This window comes from Hyla sarda, unplaced genomic scaffold (assembly GCF_029499605.1).
Source record: "Hyla sarda isolate aHylSar1 unplaced genomic scaffold, aHylSar1.hap1 scaffold_1703, whole genome shotgun sequence".
NCBI classification, from domain to species: Eukaryota; Metazoa; Chordata; class Amphibia; order Anura; family Hylidae; genus Hyla; species Hyla sarda.
In genome coordinates this window covers 1-16,120 of record NW_026608343.1, presented here as the reverse complement: position 1 = coordinate 16,120, position 16,120 = coordinate 1, and the positions used below count along the sequence as shown (strand labels likewise).

General features: G+C 45.9%; 7 non-coding genes across 7 annotated transcripts; all 7 read right to left on the bottom strand.

The window, feature by feature from the left end:
* Positions 1 to 1,336: 1,336 nt before the first annotated feature.
* Positions 1,337 to 1,527, bottom strand: LOC130312110 (U2 spliceosomal RNA). The gene has a single exon (XR_008860304.1). It is a non-coding gene; the product is annotated as a U2 spliceosomal RNA (small nuclear RNA).
* Positions 1,528 to 3,604: 2,077 nt separating this feature from the next.
* On the bottom strand, positions 3,605 to 3,795 carry LOC130312142 (U2 spliceosomal RNA). The gene has a single exon (XR_008860327.1). It is a non-coding gene; the product is annotated as a U2 spliceosomal RNA (small nuclear RNA).
* Positions 3,796 to 5,888: 2,093 nt separating this feature from the next.
* LOC130312129 (U2 spliceosomal RNA) lies at positions 5,889 to 6,079 on the bottom strand. Its single transcript, XR_008860322.1, has one exon. It is a non-coding gene; the product is annotated as a U2 spliceosomal RNA (small nuclear RNA).
* A 2,078-nt stretch (positions 6,080 to 8,157) lies between these two features.
* Positions 8,158 to 8,348, bottom strand: LOC130312141 (U2 spliceosomal RNA). Its single transcript, XR_008860326.1, has one exon. It is a non-coding gene; the product is annotated as a U2 spliceosomal RNA (small nuclear RNA).
* Positions 8,349 to 10,421: 2,073 nt separating this feature from the next.
* On the bottom strand, positions 10,422 to 10,612 carry LOC130312132 (U2 spliceosomal RNA). The gene has a single exon (XR_008860324.1). It is a non-coding gene; the product is annotated as a U2 spliceosomal RNA (small nuclear RNA).
* Positions 10,613 to 12,698: 2,086 nt separating this feature from the next.
* LOC130312120 (U2 spliceosomal RNA) lies at positions 12,699 to 12,889 on the bottom strand. The gene has a single exon (XR_008860314.1). It is a non-coding gene; the product is annotated as a U2 spliceosomal RNA (small nuclear RNA).
* Positions 12,890 to 14,973: 2,084 nt separating this feature from the next.
* On the bottom strand, positions 14,974 to 15,164 carry LOC130312130 (U2 spliceosomal RNA). Its single transcript, XR_008860323.1, has one exon. It is a non-coding gene; the product is annotated as a U2 spliceosomal RNA (small nuclear RNA).
* Between the last annotated feature and the right edge of the window lie 956 nt (positions 15,165 to 16,120).

Below are 16,120 nucleotides of genomic sequence, written 5' to 3'. Positions count from 1 at the left end.
ACCTAGTGATGTCAGTGGTATTGAGTGACATCACAGCACAGTGCTAAGGCTCCTGGGCCTGGACACAGCAGCGGCTGCAATATCTCAACGGAGAATACGTTTATATATATGTGTGTGTGTGCGCGTATATATATATATATATATATATATATATATATATATATATATATATTTCTCCGCCGAAATCACTTTTAAACCCATTTCCACCTTTTTTTCCCTTCTCTTCCTCTTACTTTTTTTTCACGTTTTTTTACGTTTTTCTCCTTTTCGCCTCTTTTCTGGGCGTATTATTCTTCTTTTTCTTCTTTTTTTTCGTCTAATGCATACCCCATCAGTGCAGCAATGCTTATTCAATACCGCCAGCAGATGGAGACACTGGGGGATGATTTTCTAAGGATTTATACTGATTTTTCCTGTCTGAATTTGTCGCACAGAAAGTTGCAGGCCAAATATGTGTGACATTTCTGCGACTTTAGCTTCTAGAGCATTTTTACAACATTATACATAGGTGCTGAATACATAAAAAGCGACTGTTCAGCGACAGACAAGTCGCATCGGCTGAAAGTAGGCCAGAATGTCAGTCCATGTTGGAGCAGGTTTAGATACAGTCTAAAGTATAGATCTCAAAGTCTGTGCACAGAATTTAGCAAGGGCCTCGCACCTTCTGATGCATCAGGTAGGTGCACAATAGCATAGCCTAACCCTCTGTACTTTGGTCTATATTGATGCGGGACATAGACAGCCAGCTGATGACCAATCCATTAGTGCAATGGATGGCTGGAAGCATTTGTCTTTGCCTTTGCAATACCACAGAAGCAATGCATGGTCAATGTACAGCAATGACACACCTGTGTGAACAGCCAGGAGACCCCCCCCCCCATGTTATGTTACATAGTTACATAGTTAGTACGGTCGAAAAAAGACATATGTCCATCAAGTTCAACCAGGGAATTAAGGGGTAGGGGTGTGGCGCGATATTGGGGAAGGGATGAGATTTTATATTTCTTCATAAGCATTAATCTTATTTTGTCAATTAGGAACATTCAGCACCCACCCGCTATCAAGGCAGCTGCCTATCATGTCATGCCCTACCTGCACAGGTGTGCTGGCTACTCAAATGATCCAATTAAGGAGGCCATTTAGTCAGCAGCAGCAGAAGTCCTGTGCCTGGACGCTCCAACAGCGGCCAGACACAAGCAGAAGCAGCAGAAGCAGCAGCAGCAGCACCACCTTTTGTTTTTTGGCTGCAGCAGCAAGGCCCACAGGGCTGGCTAGCTGGCTAGCCAGCAAGCAGGTAGCAATGAAAGTAGGAATCTTTCTTTTTAACCCTGTAAGGGGGTGGTGCACTGTACCCGAAGATACTGCCATATCGGGTCAATGCATAGGGCGACGGAAGCAAGCTTCGAAATCGGCCCCCGTTCTCAAAAATCCATTTAATATATGGTCCCCAGATAGGGGACGTATCAGATATTAAACTGATAAGAACAGATACTACACTTGATCTTAGCCAAAAGGCCGAGAAGCGATAACCGTGAAAGGGGCGGGCCCAACAAGGTCCCCTTCATGGGCACTATCACTGCTTGCTGTCAGGGAGGCTGCCAGACAATTTTCCATGCACACTCTGGGCTGGGGGGCAGTCAACCACCAGTACACACAGCAGAACCTAAACCCATACCATTATTGCTAAGCAGCAAGACAGGGGCCCATTGCACTCCCACGGGGCCTTTTTAAATGCAATCCATAACCCGGATTTGCCAGGAACCCTTCTTACTCCTCCTACTTGCATGTGACACTGGGCTTAGGATCTGCATAGGAAACACACACACAAGCACACACCTACCTTTGTTGCCTGCAGATGCCTCCTTGGCTGTCCCCAAACGGTATCAAACCAACACCCACGGGAAGCTGTAAGCATAGAGGACATGCCTGCACCCCATTGGACTTACCTGTGTGGGTTAAATCCGGGTTATTTGACAACCTATGGCGGTGATGGTTCTGCTCAGGCAGAGCAGTGCTGATGCTCCTCATAAAGCTGTCGCTGCTGTGAAGGTTCTAGGTGACATCACAAATCCCTATGGTTACATACACAACAAAGCTGGGTTGTTGTTGTTTACACTCTGCAAGGCCTGTGGAAGTCAGTGACATCATAGCACTGTAGTTCTGAGGGTTCTAGATGGATGCAACAATCTCCTGTTGCTTCTATGAAGGCCATAATAGACGACATCACCAAACAGCTCCATAGTCACATACACAGCAAAGGAGAGATGTTGTTTACACCTAGTGATGTCAGTGGTATTGAGTGACATCACAGCACAGTGCTAAGGCTCCTGGGCCTGGACACAGCAGCGGCTGCAATATCTCAACGGAGAATACGTTTATATATATGTGTGTGTGTGCGCGTATATATATATATATATATATATATATATATATATATATTTCTCCGCCGAAATCACTTTTAAACCCATTTCCACCTTTTTTTCCCTTCTCTTCCTCTTACTTTTTTTTCACGTTTTTTTACGTTTTTCTCCTTTTCGCCTCTTTTCTGGGCGTATTATTCTTCTTTTTCTTCTTTTTTTTCGTCTAATGCATACCCCATCAGTGCAGCAATGCTTATTCAATACCGCCAGCAGATGGAGACACTGGGGGATAATTTTCTAAGGATTTATACTGATTTTTCCTGTCTGAATTTGTCGCACAGAAAGTTGCAGGCCAAATATGTGTGACATTTCTGCGACTTTAGCTTCTAGAGCATTTTTACAACATTATACATAGGTGCTGAATACATAAAAAGCGACTGTTCAGCGACAGACAAGTCGCATCGGCTGAAAGTAGGCCAGAATGTCAGTCCATGTTGGAGCAGGTTTAGATACAGTCTAAAGTATAGATCTCAAAGTCTGTGCACAGAATTTAGCAAGGGCCTCGCACCTTCTGATGCATCAGGTAGGTGCACAATAGCATAGCCTAACCCTCTGTACTTTGGTCTATATTGATGCGGGACATAGACAGCCAGCTGATGACCAATCCATTAGTGCAATGGATGGCTGGAAGCATTTGTCTTTGCCTTTGCAATACCACAGAAGCAATGCATGGTCAATGTACAGCAATGACACACCTGTGTGAACAGCCAGGAGACCCCCCCCCCCCATGTTATGTTACATAGTTACATAGTTAGTACGGTCGAAAAAAGACATATGTCCATCAAGTTCAACCAGGGAATTAAGGGGTAGGGGTGTGGCGCGATATAGGGGAAGGGATGAGATTTTATATTTCTTCATAAGCATTAATCTTATTTTGTCAATTAGGAACATTCAGCACCCACCCGCTATCAAGGCAGCTGCCTATCATGTCATGCCCTACCTGCACAGGTGTGCTGGCTACTCAAATGATCCAATTAAGGAGGCCATTTAGTCAGCAGCAGCAGAAGTCCTGTGCCTGGACGCTCCAACAGCGGCCAGACACAAGCAGAAGCAGCAGAAGCAGCAGCAGCAGCACCACCTTTTGTTTTTTGGCTGCAGCAGCAAGGCCCACAGGGCTGGCTAGCTGGCTAGCCAGCAAGCAGGTAGCAATGAAAGTAGGAATCTTTCTTTTTAATCCTGTAAGGGGGTGGTGCACTGTACCCGAAGATACTGCCATATCGGGTCAATGCATAGGGCGACGGAAGCAAGCTTCGAAATCGGCCCCCGTTCTCAAAAATCCATTTAATATATGGTCCCCAGATAGGGGACGTATCAGATATTAAACTGATAAGAACAGATACTACACTTGATCTTAGCCAAAAGGCCGAGAAGCGATAACCGTGAAAGGGGCGGGCCCAACAAGGTCCCCTTCATGGGCACTATCACTGCTTGCTGTCAGGGAGGCTGCCAGACAATTTTCCATGCACACTCTGGGCTGGGGGGCAGTCAACCACCAGTACACACAGCAGAACCTAAACCCATACCATTATTGCTAAGCAGCAAGACAGGGGCCCATTGCACTCCCACGGGGCCTTTTTAAATGCAATCCATAACCCGGATTTGCCAGGAACCCTTCTTACTCCTCCTACTTGCATGTGACACTGGGCTTAGGATCTGCATAGGAAACACACACACAAGCACACACCTACCTTTGTTGCCTGCAGATGCCTCCTTGGCTGTCCCCAAACGGTATCAAACCAACACCCACGGGAAGCTGTAAGCATAGAGGACATGCCTGCACCCCATTGGACTTACCTGTGTGGGTTAAATCCGGGTTATTTGACAACCTATGGCGGTGATGGTTCTGCTCAGGCAGAGCAGTGCTGATGCTCCTCATAAAGCTGTCGCTGCTGTGAAGGTTCTAGGTGACATCACAAATCCCTATGGTTACATACACAACAAAGCTGGGTTGTTGTTGTTTACACTCTGCAAGGCCTGTGGTAGTCAGTGACATCATAGCACTGTAGTTCTGAGGGTTCTAGATGGATGCAACAATCTCCTGTTGCTTCTATGAAGGCCATAATAGACGACATCACCAAACAGCTCCATAGTCACATACACAGCAAAGGAGAGATGTTGTTTACACCTAGTGATGTCAGTGGTATTGAGTGACATCACAGCACAGTGCTAAGGCTCCTGGGCCTGGACACAGCAGCGGCTGCAATATCTCAACGGAGAATACGTTTATATATATGTGTGTGTGTGCGCGTATATATATATATATATATATATATATATATATATATATATATATATATATATATTTCTCCGCCGAAATCACTTTTAAACCCATTTCCACCTTTTTTTCCCTTCTCTTCCTCTTACTTTTTTTTCACGTTTTTTTACGTTTTTCTCCTTTTCGCCTCTTTTCTGGGCGTATTATTCTTCTTTTTCTTCTTTTTTTTCGTCTAATGCATACCCCATCAGTGCAGCAATGCTTATTCAATACCGCCAGCAGATGGAGACACTGGGGGATAATTTTCTAAGGATTTATACTGATTTTTCCTGTCTGAATTTGTCGCACAGAAAGTTGCAGGCAAAATATGTGTGACATTTCTGCGAGTTTAGCTTCTAGAGCATTTTTACAACATTATACATAGGTGCTGAATACATAAAAAGCGACTGTTCAGCGACAGACAAGTCGCATCGGCTGAAAGTAGGCCAGAATGTCAGTCCATGTTGGAGCAGGTTTAGATACAGTCTAAAGTATAGATCTCAAAGTCTGTGCACAGAATTTAGCAAGGGCCTCGCACCTTCTGATGCATCAGGTAGGTGCACAATAGCATAGCCTAACCCTCTGTACTTTGGTCTATATTGATGCGGGACATAGACAGCCAGCTGATGACCAATCCATTAGTGCAATGGATGGCTGGAAGCATTTGTCTTTGCCTTTGCAATACCACAGAAGCAATGCATGGTCAATGTACAGCAATGACACACCTGTGTGAACAGCCAGGAGACCCCCCCCCCCCATGTTATGTTACATAGTTACATAGTTAGTACGGTCGAAAAAAGACATATGTCCATCAAGTTCAACCAGGGAATTAAGGGGTAGGGGTGTGGCGCGATATTGGGGAAGGGATGAGATTTTATATTTCTTCATAAGCATTAATCTTATTTTGTAAATTAGGAACATTCAGCACCCACCCGCTATCAAGGCAGCTGCCTATCATGTCATGCCCTACCTGCACAGGTGTGCTGGCTACTCAAATGATCCAATTAAGGAGGCCATTTAGTCAGCAGCAGCAGAAGTCCTGTGCCTGGACGCTCCAACAGCGGCCAGACACAAGCAGAAGCAGCAGAAGCAGCAGCAGCAGCACCACCTTTTGTTTTTTGGCTGCAGCAGCAAGGCCCACAGGGCTGGCTAGCTGGCTAGCCAGCAAGCAGGTAGCAATGAAAGTAGGAATCTTTCTTTTTAACCCTGTAAGGGGGTGGTGCACTGTACCCAAAGATACTGCCATATCGGGTCAATGCATAGGGCGACGGAAGCAAGCTTCGAAATCGGCCCCCGTTCTCAAAAATCCATTTAATATATGGTCCCCAGATAGGGGACGTATCAGATATTAAACTGATAAGAACAGATACTACACTTGATCTTAGCCAAAAGGCCGAGAAGCGATAACCGTGAAAGGGGCGGGCCCAACAAGGTCCCCTTCATGGGCACTATCACTGCTTGCTGTCAGGGAGGCTGCCAGACAATTTTCCATGCACACTCTGGGCTGGGGGGCAGTCAACCACCAGTACACACAGCAGAACCTAAACCCATACCATTATTGCTAAGCAGCAAGACAGGGGCCCATTGCACTCCCACGGGGCCTTTTTAAATGCAATCCATAACCCGGATTTGCCAGGAACCCTTCTTACTCCTCCTACTTGCATGTGACACTGGGCTTAGGATCTGCATAGGAAACACACACACAAGCACACACCTACCTTTGTTGCCTGCAGATGCCTCCTTGGCTGTCCCCAAACGGTATCAAACCAACACCCACGGGAAGCTGTAAGAATAGAGGACATGCCTGCACCCCATTGGACTTACCTGTGTGGGTTAAATCCGGGTTATTTGACAACCTATGGCGGTGATGGTTCTGCTCAGGCAGAGCAGTGCTGATGCTCCTCATAAAGCTGTCGCTGCTGTGAAGGTTCTAGGTGACATCACAAATCCCTATGGTTACATACACAACAAAGCTGGGTTGTTGTTGTTTACACTCTGCAAGGCCTGTGGAAGTCAGTGACATCATAGCACTGTAGTTCTGAGGGTTCTAGATGGATGCAACAATCTCCTGTTGCTTCTATGAAGGCCATAATAGACGACATCACCAAACAGCTCCATAGTCACATACACAGCAAAGGAGAGATGTTGTTTACACCTAGTGATGTCAGTGGTATTGAGTGACATCACAGCACAGTGCTAAGGCTCCTGGGCCTGGACACAGCAGCGGCTGCAATATCTCAACGGAGAATACGTTTATATATATGTGTGTGTGTGCGCGTATATATATATATATATATATATATATATATATATATATATTTCTCCGCCGAAATCACTTTTAAACCCATTTCCACCTTTTTTTCCCTTCTCTTCCTCTTACTTTTTTTTCACGTTTTTTTACGTTTTTCTCCTTTTCGCCTCTTTTCTGGGCGTATTATTCTTCTTTTTCTTCTTTTTTTTCGTCTAATGCATACCCCATCAGTGCAGCAATGCTTATTCAATACCGCCAGCAGATGGAGACACTGGGGGATAATTTTCTAAGGATTTATACTGATTTTTCCTGTCTGAATTTGTCGCACAGAAAGTTGCAGGCCAAATATGTGTGACATTTCTGCGACTTTAGCTTCTAGAGCATTTTTACAACATTATACATAGGTGCTGAATACATAAAAAGCGACTGTTCAGCGACAGACAAGTCGCATCGGCTGAAAGTAGGCCAGAATGTCAGTCCATGTTGGAGCAGGTTTAGATACAGTCTAAAGTATAGATCTCAAAGTCTGTGCACAGAATTTAGCAAGGGCCTCGCACCTTCTGATGCATCAGGTAGGTGCACAATAGCATAGCCTAACCCTCTGTACTTTGGTCTATATTGATGCGGGACATAGACAGCCAGCTGATGACCAATCCATTAGTGCAATGGATGGCTGGAAGCATTTGTCTTTGCCTTTGCAATACCACAGAAGCAATGCATGGTCAATATACAGCAATGACACACCTGTGTGAACAGCCAGGAGACCCCCCCCCCCATGTTATGTTACATAGTTACATAGTTAGTACGGTCGAAAAAAGACATATGTCCATCAAGTTCAACCAGGGAATTAAGGGGTAGGGGTGTGGCGCGATATTGGGGAAGGGATGAGATTTTATATTTCTTCATAAGCATTAATCTTATTTTGTCAATTAGGAACATTCAGCACCCACCCGCTATCAAGGCAGCTGCCTATCATGTCATGCCCTACCTGCACAGGTGTGCTGGCTACTCAAATGATCCAATTAAGGAGGCCATTTAGTCAGCAGCAGCAGAAGTCCTGTGCCTGGACGCTCCAACAGCGGCCAGACACAAGCAGAAGCAGCAGAAGCAGCAGCAGCAGCACCACCTTTTGTTTTTTGGCTGCAGCAGCAAGGCCCACAGGGCTGGCTAGCTGGCTAGCCAGCAAGCAGGTAGCAATGAAAGTAGGAATCTTTCTTTTTAACCCTGTAAGGGGGTGGTGCACTGTACCCGAAGATACTGCCATATCGGGTCAATGCATAGGGCGACGGAAGCAAGCTTCGAAATCGGCCCCCGTTCTCAAAAATCCATTTAATATATGGTCCCCAGATAGGGGACGTATCAGATATTAAACTGATAAGAACAGATACTACACTTGATCTTAGCCAAAAGGCCGAGAAGCGATAACCGTGAAAGGGGCGGGCCCAACAAGGTCCCCTTCATGGGCACTATCACTGCTTGCTGTCAGGGAGGCTGCCAGACAATTTTCCATGCACACTCTGGGCTGGGGGGCAGTCAACCACCAGTACACACAGCAGAACCTAAACCCATACCATTATTGCTAAGCAGCAAGACAGGGGCCCATTGCACTCCCACGGGGCCTTTTTAAATGCAATCCATAACCCGGATTTGCCAGGAACCCTTCTTACTCCTCCTACTTGCATGTGACACTGGGCTTAGGATCTGCATAGGAAACACACACACAAGCACACACCTACCTTTGTTGCCTGCAGATGCCTCCTTGGCTGTCCCCAAACGGTATCAAACCAACACCCACGGGAAGCTGTAAGCATAGAGGACATGCCTGCACCCCATTTGACTTACCTGTGTGGGTTAAATCCGGGTTATTTGACAACCTATGGCGGTGATGGTTCTGCTCAGGCAGAGCAGTGCTGATGCTCCTCATAAAGCTGTCGCTGCTGTGAAGGTTCTAGGTGACATCACAAATCCCTATGGTTACATACACAACAAAGCTGGGTTGTTGTTGTTTACACTCTGCAAGGCCTGTGGAAGTCAGTGACATCATAGCACTGTAGTTCTGAGGGTTCTAGATGGATGCAACAATCTCCTGTTGCTTCTATGAAGGCCATAATAGACGACATCACCAAACAGCTCCATAGTCACATACACAGCAAAGGAGAGATGTTGTTTACACCTAGTGATGTCAGTGGTATTGAGTGACATCACAGCACAGTGCTAAGGCTCCTGGGCCTGGACACAGCAGCGGCTGCAATATCTCAACGGAGAATACGTTTATATATATGTGTGTGTGTGCGCGTATATATATATATATATATATATATATATATATATTTCTCCGCCGAAATCACTTTTAAACCCATTTCCACCTTTTTTTTCCCTTCTCTTCCTCTTACTTTTTTTTCACGTTTTTTTACGTTTTTCTCCTTTTCGCCTCTTTTCTGGGCGTATTATTCTTCTTTTTCTTCTTTTTTTTCGTCTAATGCATACCCCATCAGTGCAGCAATGCTTATTCAATACCGCCAACAGATGGAGACACTGGGGGATAATTTTCTAAGGATTTATACTGATTTTTCCTGTCTGAATTTGTCGCACAGAAAGTTGCAGGCCAAATATGTGTGACATTTCTGCGACTTTAGCTTCTAGAGCATTTTTACAACATTATACATAGGTGCTGAATACATAAAAAGCGACTGTTCAGCGACAGACAAGTCGCATCGGCTGAAAGTAGGCCAGAATGTCAGTCCATGTTGGAGCAGGTTTAGATACAGTCTAAAGTATAGATCTCAAAGTCTGTGCACAGAATTTAGCAAGGGCCTCGCATCTTCTGATGCATCAGGTAGGTGCACAATAGCATAGCCTAACCCTCTGTACTTTGGTCTATATTGATGCGGGACATAGACAGCCAGCTGATGACCAATCCATTAGTGCAATGGATGGCTGGAAGCATTTGTCTTTGCCTTTGCAATACCACAGAAGCAATGCATGGTCAATGTACAGCAATGACACACCTGTGTGAACAGCCAGGAGACCCCCCCCCCCATGTTATGTTACATAGTTACATAGTTAGTACGGTCGAAAAAAGACATATGTCCATCAAGTTCAACCAGGGAATTAAGGGGTAGGGGTGTGGCGCGATATTGGGGAAGGGATGAGATTTTATATTTCTTCATAAGCATTAATCTTATTTTGTCAATTAGGAACATTCAGCACCCACCCGCTATCAAGGCAGCTGCCTATCATGTCATGCCCTACCTGCACAGGTGTGCTGGCTACTCAAATGATCCAATTAAGGAGGCCATTTAGTCAGCAGCAGCAGAAGTCCTGTGCCTGGACGCTCCAACAGCGGCCAGACACAAGCAGAAGCAGCAGAAGCAGCAGCAGCAGCACCACCTTTTGTTTTTTGGCTGCAGCAGCAAGGCCCACAGGGCTGGCTAGCTGGCTAGCCAGCAAGCAGGTAGCAATGAAAGTAGGAATCTTTCTTTTTAACCCTGTAAGGGGGTGGTGCACTGTACCCGAAGATACTGCCATATCGGGTCAATGCATAGGGCGACGGAAGCAAGCTTCGAAATCGGCCCCCGTTCTCAAAAATCCATTTAATATATGGTCCCCAGATAGGGGACGTATCAGATATTAAACTGATAAGAACAGATACTACACTTGATCTTAGCCAAAAGGCCGAGAAGCGATAACCGTGAAAGGGGCGGGCCCAACAAGGTCCCCTTCATGGGCACTATCACTGCTTGCTGTCAGGGAGGCTGCCAGACAATTTTCCATGCACACTCTGGGCTGGGGGGCAGTCAACCACCAGTACACACAGCAGAACCTAAACCCATACCATTATTGCTAAGCAGCAAGACAGGGGCCCATTGCACTCCCACGGGGCCTTTTTAAATGCAATCCATAACCCGGATTTGCCCGGAACCCTTCTTACTCCTCCTACTTGCATGTGACACTGGGCTTAGGATCTGCATAGGAAACACACACACAAGCACACACCTACCTTTGTTGCCTGCAGATGCCTCCTTGGCTGTCCCCAAACGGTATCAAACCAACACCCACGGGAAGCTGTAAGCATAGAGGACATGCCTGCACCCCATTGGACTTACCTGTGTGGGTTAAATCCGGGTTATTTGACAACCTATGGCGGTGATGGTTCTGCTCAGGCAGAGCAGTGCTGATGCTCCTCATAAAGCTGTCGCTGCTGTGAAGGTTCTAGGTGACATCACAAATCCCTATGGTTACATACACAACAAAGCTGGGTTGTTGTTGTTTACACTCTGCAAGGCCTGTGGAAGTCAGTGACATCATAGCACTGTAGTTCTGAGGGTTCTAGATGGATGCAACAATCTCCTGTTGCTTCTATGAAGGCCATAATAGACGACATCACCAAACAGCTCCATAGTCACATACACAGCAAAGGAGAGATGTTGTTTACACCTAGTGATGTCAGTGGTATTGAGTGACATCACAGCACAGTGCTAAGGCTCCTGGGCCTGGACACAGCAGCGGCTGCAATATCTCAACGGAGAATACGTTTATATATATGTGTGTGTGTGCGCGTATATATATATATATATATATATATATATATATATATATTTCTCCGCCGAAATCACTTTTAAACCCATTTCCACCTTTTTTTCCCTTCTCTTTCTCTTACTTTTTTTTCACGTTTTTTTACGTTTTTCTCCTTTTCGCCTCTTTTCTGGGCGTATTATTCTTCTTTTTCTTCTTTTTTTTCGTCTAATGCATACCCCATCAGTGCAGCAATGCTTATTCAATACCGCCAGCAGATGGAGACACTGGGGGATAATTTTCTAAGGATTTATACTGATTTTTCCTGTCTGAATTTGTCGCACAGAAAGTTGCAGGCCAAATATGTGTGACATTTCTGCGACTTTAGCTTCTAGAGCATTTTTACAACATTATACATAGGTGCTGAATACATAAAAAGCGACTGTTCAGCGACAGACAAGTCGCATCGGCTGAAAGTAGGCCAGAATGTCAGTCCATGTTGGAGCAGGTTTAGATACAGTCTAAAGTATAGATCTCAAAGTCTGTGCACAGAATTTAGCAAGGGCCTCGCACCTTCTGATGCATCAGGTAGGTGCACAATAGCATAGCCTAACCCTCTGTACTTTGGTCTATATTGATGCGGGACATAGACAGCCAGCTGATGACCAATCCATTAGTGCAATGGATGGCTGGAAGCATTTGTCTTTGCCTTTGCAATACCACAGAAGCAATGCATGGTCAATGTACAGCAATGACACACCTGTGTGAACAGCCAGGAGACCCCCCCCCCCCCCCCCCCCCATGTTATGTTACATAGTTACATAGTTAGTACGGTCGAAAAAAGACATATGTCCATCAAGTTCAACCAGGGAATTAAGGGGTAGGGGTGTGGCGCGATATTGGGGAAGGGATGAGATTTTATATTTCTTCATAAGCATTAATCTTATTTTGTCAATTAGGAACATTCAGCACCCACCCGCTATCAAGGCAGCTGCCTATCATGTCATGCCCTACCTGCACAGGTGTGCTGGCTACTCAAATGATCCAATTAAGGAGGCCATTTAGTCAGCAGCAGCAGAAGTCCTGTGCCTGGACGCTCCAACAGCGGCCAGACACAAGCAGAAGCAGCAGAAGCAGCAGCAGCAGCACCACCTTTTGTTTTTTGGCTGCAGCAGCAAGGCCCACAGGGCTGGCTAGCTGGCTAGCCAGCAAGCAGGTAGCAATGAAAGTAGGAATCTTTCTTTTTAACCCTGTAAGGGGGTGGTGCACTGTACCCGAAGATACTGCCATATCGGGTCAATGCATAGGGCGACGGAAGCAAGCTTCGAAATCGGCCCCCGTTCTCAAAAATCCATTTAATATATGGTCCCCAGATAGGGGACGTATCAGATATTAAACTGATAAGAACAGATACTACACTTGATCTTAGCCAAAAGGCCGAGAAGCGATAACCGTGAAAGGGGCGGGCCCAACAAGGTCCCCTTCATGGGCACTATCACTGCTTGCTGTCAGGGAGGCTGCCAGACAATTTTCCATGCACACTCTGGGCTGGGGGGCAGTCAACCACCAGTACACACAGCAGAACCTAAACCCATACCATTATTGCTAAGCAGCAAGACAGGGGCCCATTGCACTCCCACGGGGCCTTTTTAAATGCAATCCATAACCCGGATTTGCCAGGAACCCTTCTTACTCCTCCTACTTGCATGTGACACTGGGCTTAGGATCTGCATAGGAAACACACACACAAGCACACACCTACCTTTGTTGCCTGCAGATGCCTCCTTGGCTGTCCCCAAACGGTATCAAACCAACACCCACGGGAAGCTGTAAGCATAGAGGACATGCCTGCACCCCATTGGACTTACCTGTGTGGGTTAAATCCGGGTTATTTGACAACCTATGGCGGTGATGGTTCTGCTCAGGCAGAGCAGTGCTGATGCTCCTCATAAAGCTGTCGCTGCTGTGAAGGTTCTAGGTGACATCACAAATCCCTATGGTTACATACACAACAAAGCTGGGTTGTTGTTGTTTACACTCTGCAAGGCCTGTGGAAGTCAGTGACATCATAGCACTGTAGTTCTGAGGGTTCTAGATGGATGCAACAATCTCCTGTTGCTTCTATGAAGGCCATAATAGACGACATCACCAAACAGCTCCATAGTCACATACACAGCAAAGGAGAGATGTTGTTTACACCTAGTGATGTCAGTGGTATTGAGTGACATCACAGCACAGTGCTAAGGCTCCTGGGCCTGGACACAGCAGCGGCTGCAATATCTCAACGGAGAATACGTTTATATATATGTGTGTGTGTGCGCGTATATATATATATATATATATATATATATATATATATATATATACATTTCTCCGCCGAAATCACTTTTAAACCCATTTCCACCTTTTTTTCCCTTCTCTTCCTCTTACTTTTTTTTCACGTTTTTTTACGTTTTTCTCCTTTTCGCCTCTTTTCTGGGCGTATTATTCTTCTTTTTCTTCTTTTTTTTCGTCTAATGCATACCCCATCAGTGCAGCAATGCTTATTCAATACCGCCAGCAGATGGAGACACTGGGGGATAATTTTCTAAGGATTTATACTGATTTTTCCTGTCTGAATTTGTCGCACAGAAAGTTGCAGGCCAAATATGTGTGACATTTCTGCGACTTTAGCTTCTAGAGCATTTTTACAACATTATACATAGGTGCTGAATACATAAAAAGCGACTGTTCAGCGACAGACAAGTCGCATCGGCTGAAAGTAGGCCAGAATGTCAGTCCATGTTGGAGCAGGTTTAGATACAGTCTAAAGTATAGATCTCAAAGTCTGTGCACAGAATTTAGCAAGGGCCTCGCACCTTCTGATGCATCAGGTAGGTGCACAATAGCATAGCCTAACCCTCTGTACTTTGGTCTATATTGATGCGGGACATAGACAGCCAGCTGATGACCAATCCATTAGTGCAATGGATGGCTGGAAGCATTTGTCTTTGCCTTTGCAATACCACAGAAGCAATGCATGGTCAATGTACAGCAATGACACACCTGTGTGAACAGCCAGGAGACCCCCCCCCCCATGTTATGTTACATAGTTACATAGTTAGTACGGTCGAAAAAAGACATATGTCCATCAAGTTCAACCAGGGAATTAAGGGGTAGGGGTGTGGCGCGATATTGGGGAAGGGATGAGATTTTATATTTCTTCATAAGCATTAATCTTATTTTGTCAATTAGGAACGTTCAGCACCCACCCGCTATCAAGGCAGCTGCCTATCATGTCATGCCCTACCTGCACAGGTGTGCTGGCTACTCAAATGATCCAATTAAGGAGGCCATTTAGTCAGCAGCAGCAGAAGTCCTGTGCCTGGACGCTCCAACAGCGGCCAGACACAAGCAGAAGCAGCAGAAGCAGCAGCAGCAGCACCACCTTTTGTTTTTTGGCTGCAGCAGCAAGGCCCACAGGGCTGGCTAGCTGGCTAGCCAGCAAGCAGGTAGCAATGAAAGTAGGAATCTTTCTTTTTAACCCTGTAAGGGGGTGGTGCACTGTACCCGAAGATACTGCCATATCGGGTCAATGCATAGGGCGACGGAAGCAAGCTTCGAAATCGGCCCCCGTTCTCAAAAATCCATTTAATATATGGTCCCCAGATAGGAGACGTATCAGATATTAAACTGATAAGAACAGATACTACACTTGATCTTAGCCAAAAGGCCGAGAAGCGATAACCGTGAAAGGGGCGGGCCCAACAAGGTCCCCTTCATGGGCACTATCACTGCTTGCTGTCAGGGAGGCTGCCAGACAATTTTCCATGCACACTCTGGGCTGGGGGGCAGTCAACCACCAGTACACACAGCAGAACCTAAACCCATACCATTATTGCTAAGCAGCAAGACAGGGGCCCATTGCACTCCCACGGGGCCTTTTTAAATGCAATCCATAACCCGGATTTGCCCGGAACCCTTCTTACTCCTCCTACTTGCATGTGACACTGGGCTTAGGATCTGCATAGGAAACACACACACAAGCACACACCTACCTTTGTTGCCTGCAGATGCCTCCTTGGCTGTCCCCAAACGGTATCAAACCAACACCCACGGGAAGCTGTAAGCATAGAGGACATGCCTGCACCCCATTGGACTTACCTGTGTGGGTTAAATCCGGGTTATTTGACAACCTATGGCGGTGATGGTTCTGCTCAGGCAGAGCAGTGCTGATGCTCCTCATAAAGCTGTCGCTGCTGTGAAGGTTCTAGGTGACATCACAAATCCCTATGGTTACATACACAACAAAGCTGGGTTGTTGTTGTTTACACTCTGCAAGGCCTGTGGAAGTCAGTGACATCATAGCACTGTAGTTCTGAGGGTTCTAGATGGATGCAACAATCTCCTGTTGCTTCTATGAAGGCCATAATAGACGACATCACCAAACAGCTCCATAGTCACATACACAGCAAAGGAGAGATGTTGTTTACACCTAGTGATGTCAGTGGTATTGAGTGACATCACAGCACAGTGCTAAGGCTCCTGGGCCTGGACACAGCAGCGGCTGCAATATCTCAACGGAGAATACGTTTATATATATGTGTGTGTGTGCGCGTATATATATATATATATATATATATATATATATATATATTTCTCCGCCGAAATCACTTTTAAACCCATTTCCACCTTTTTTTC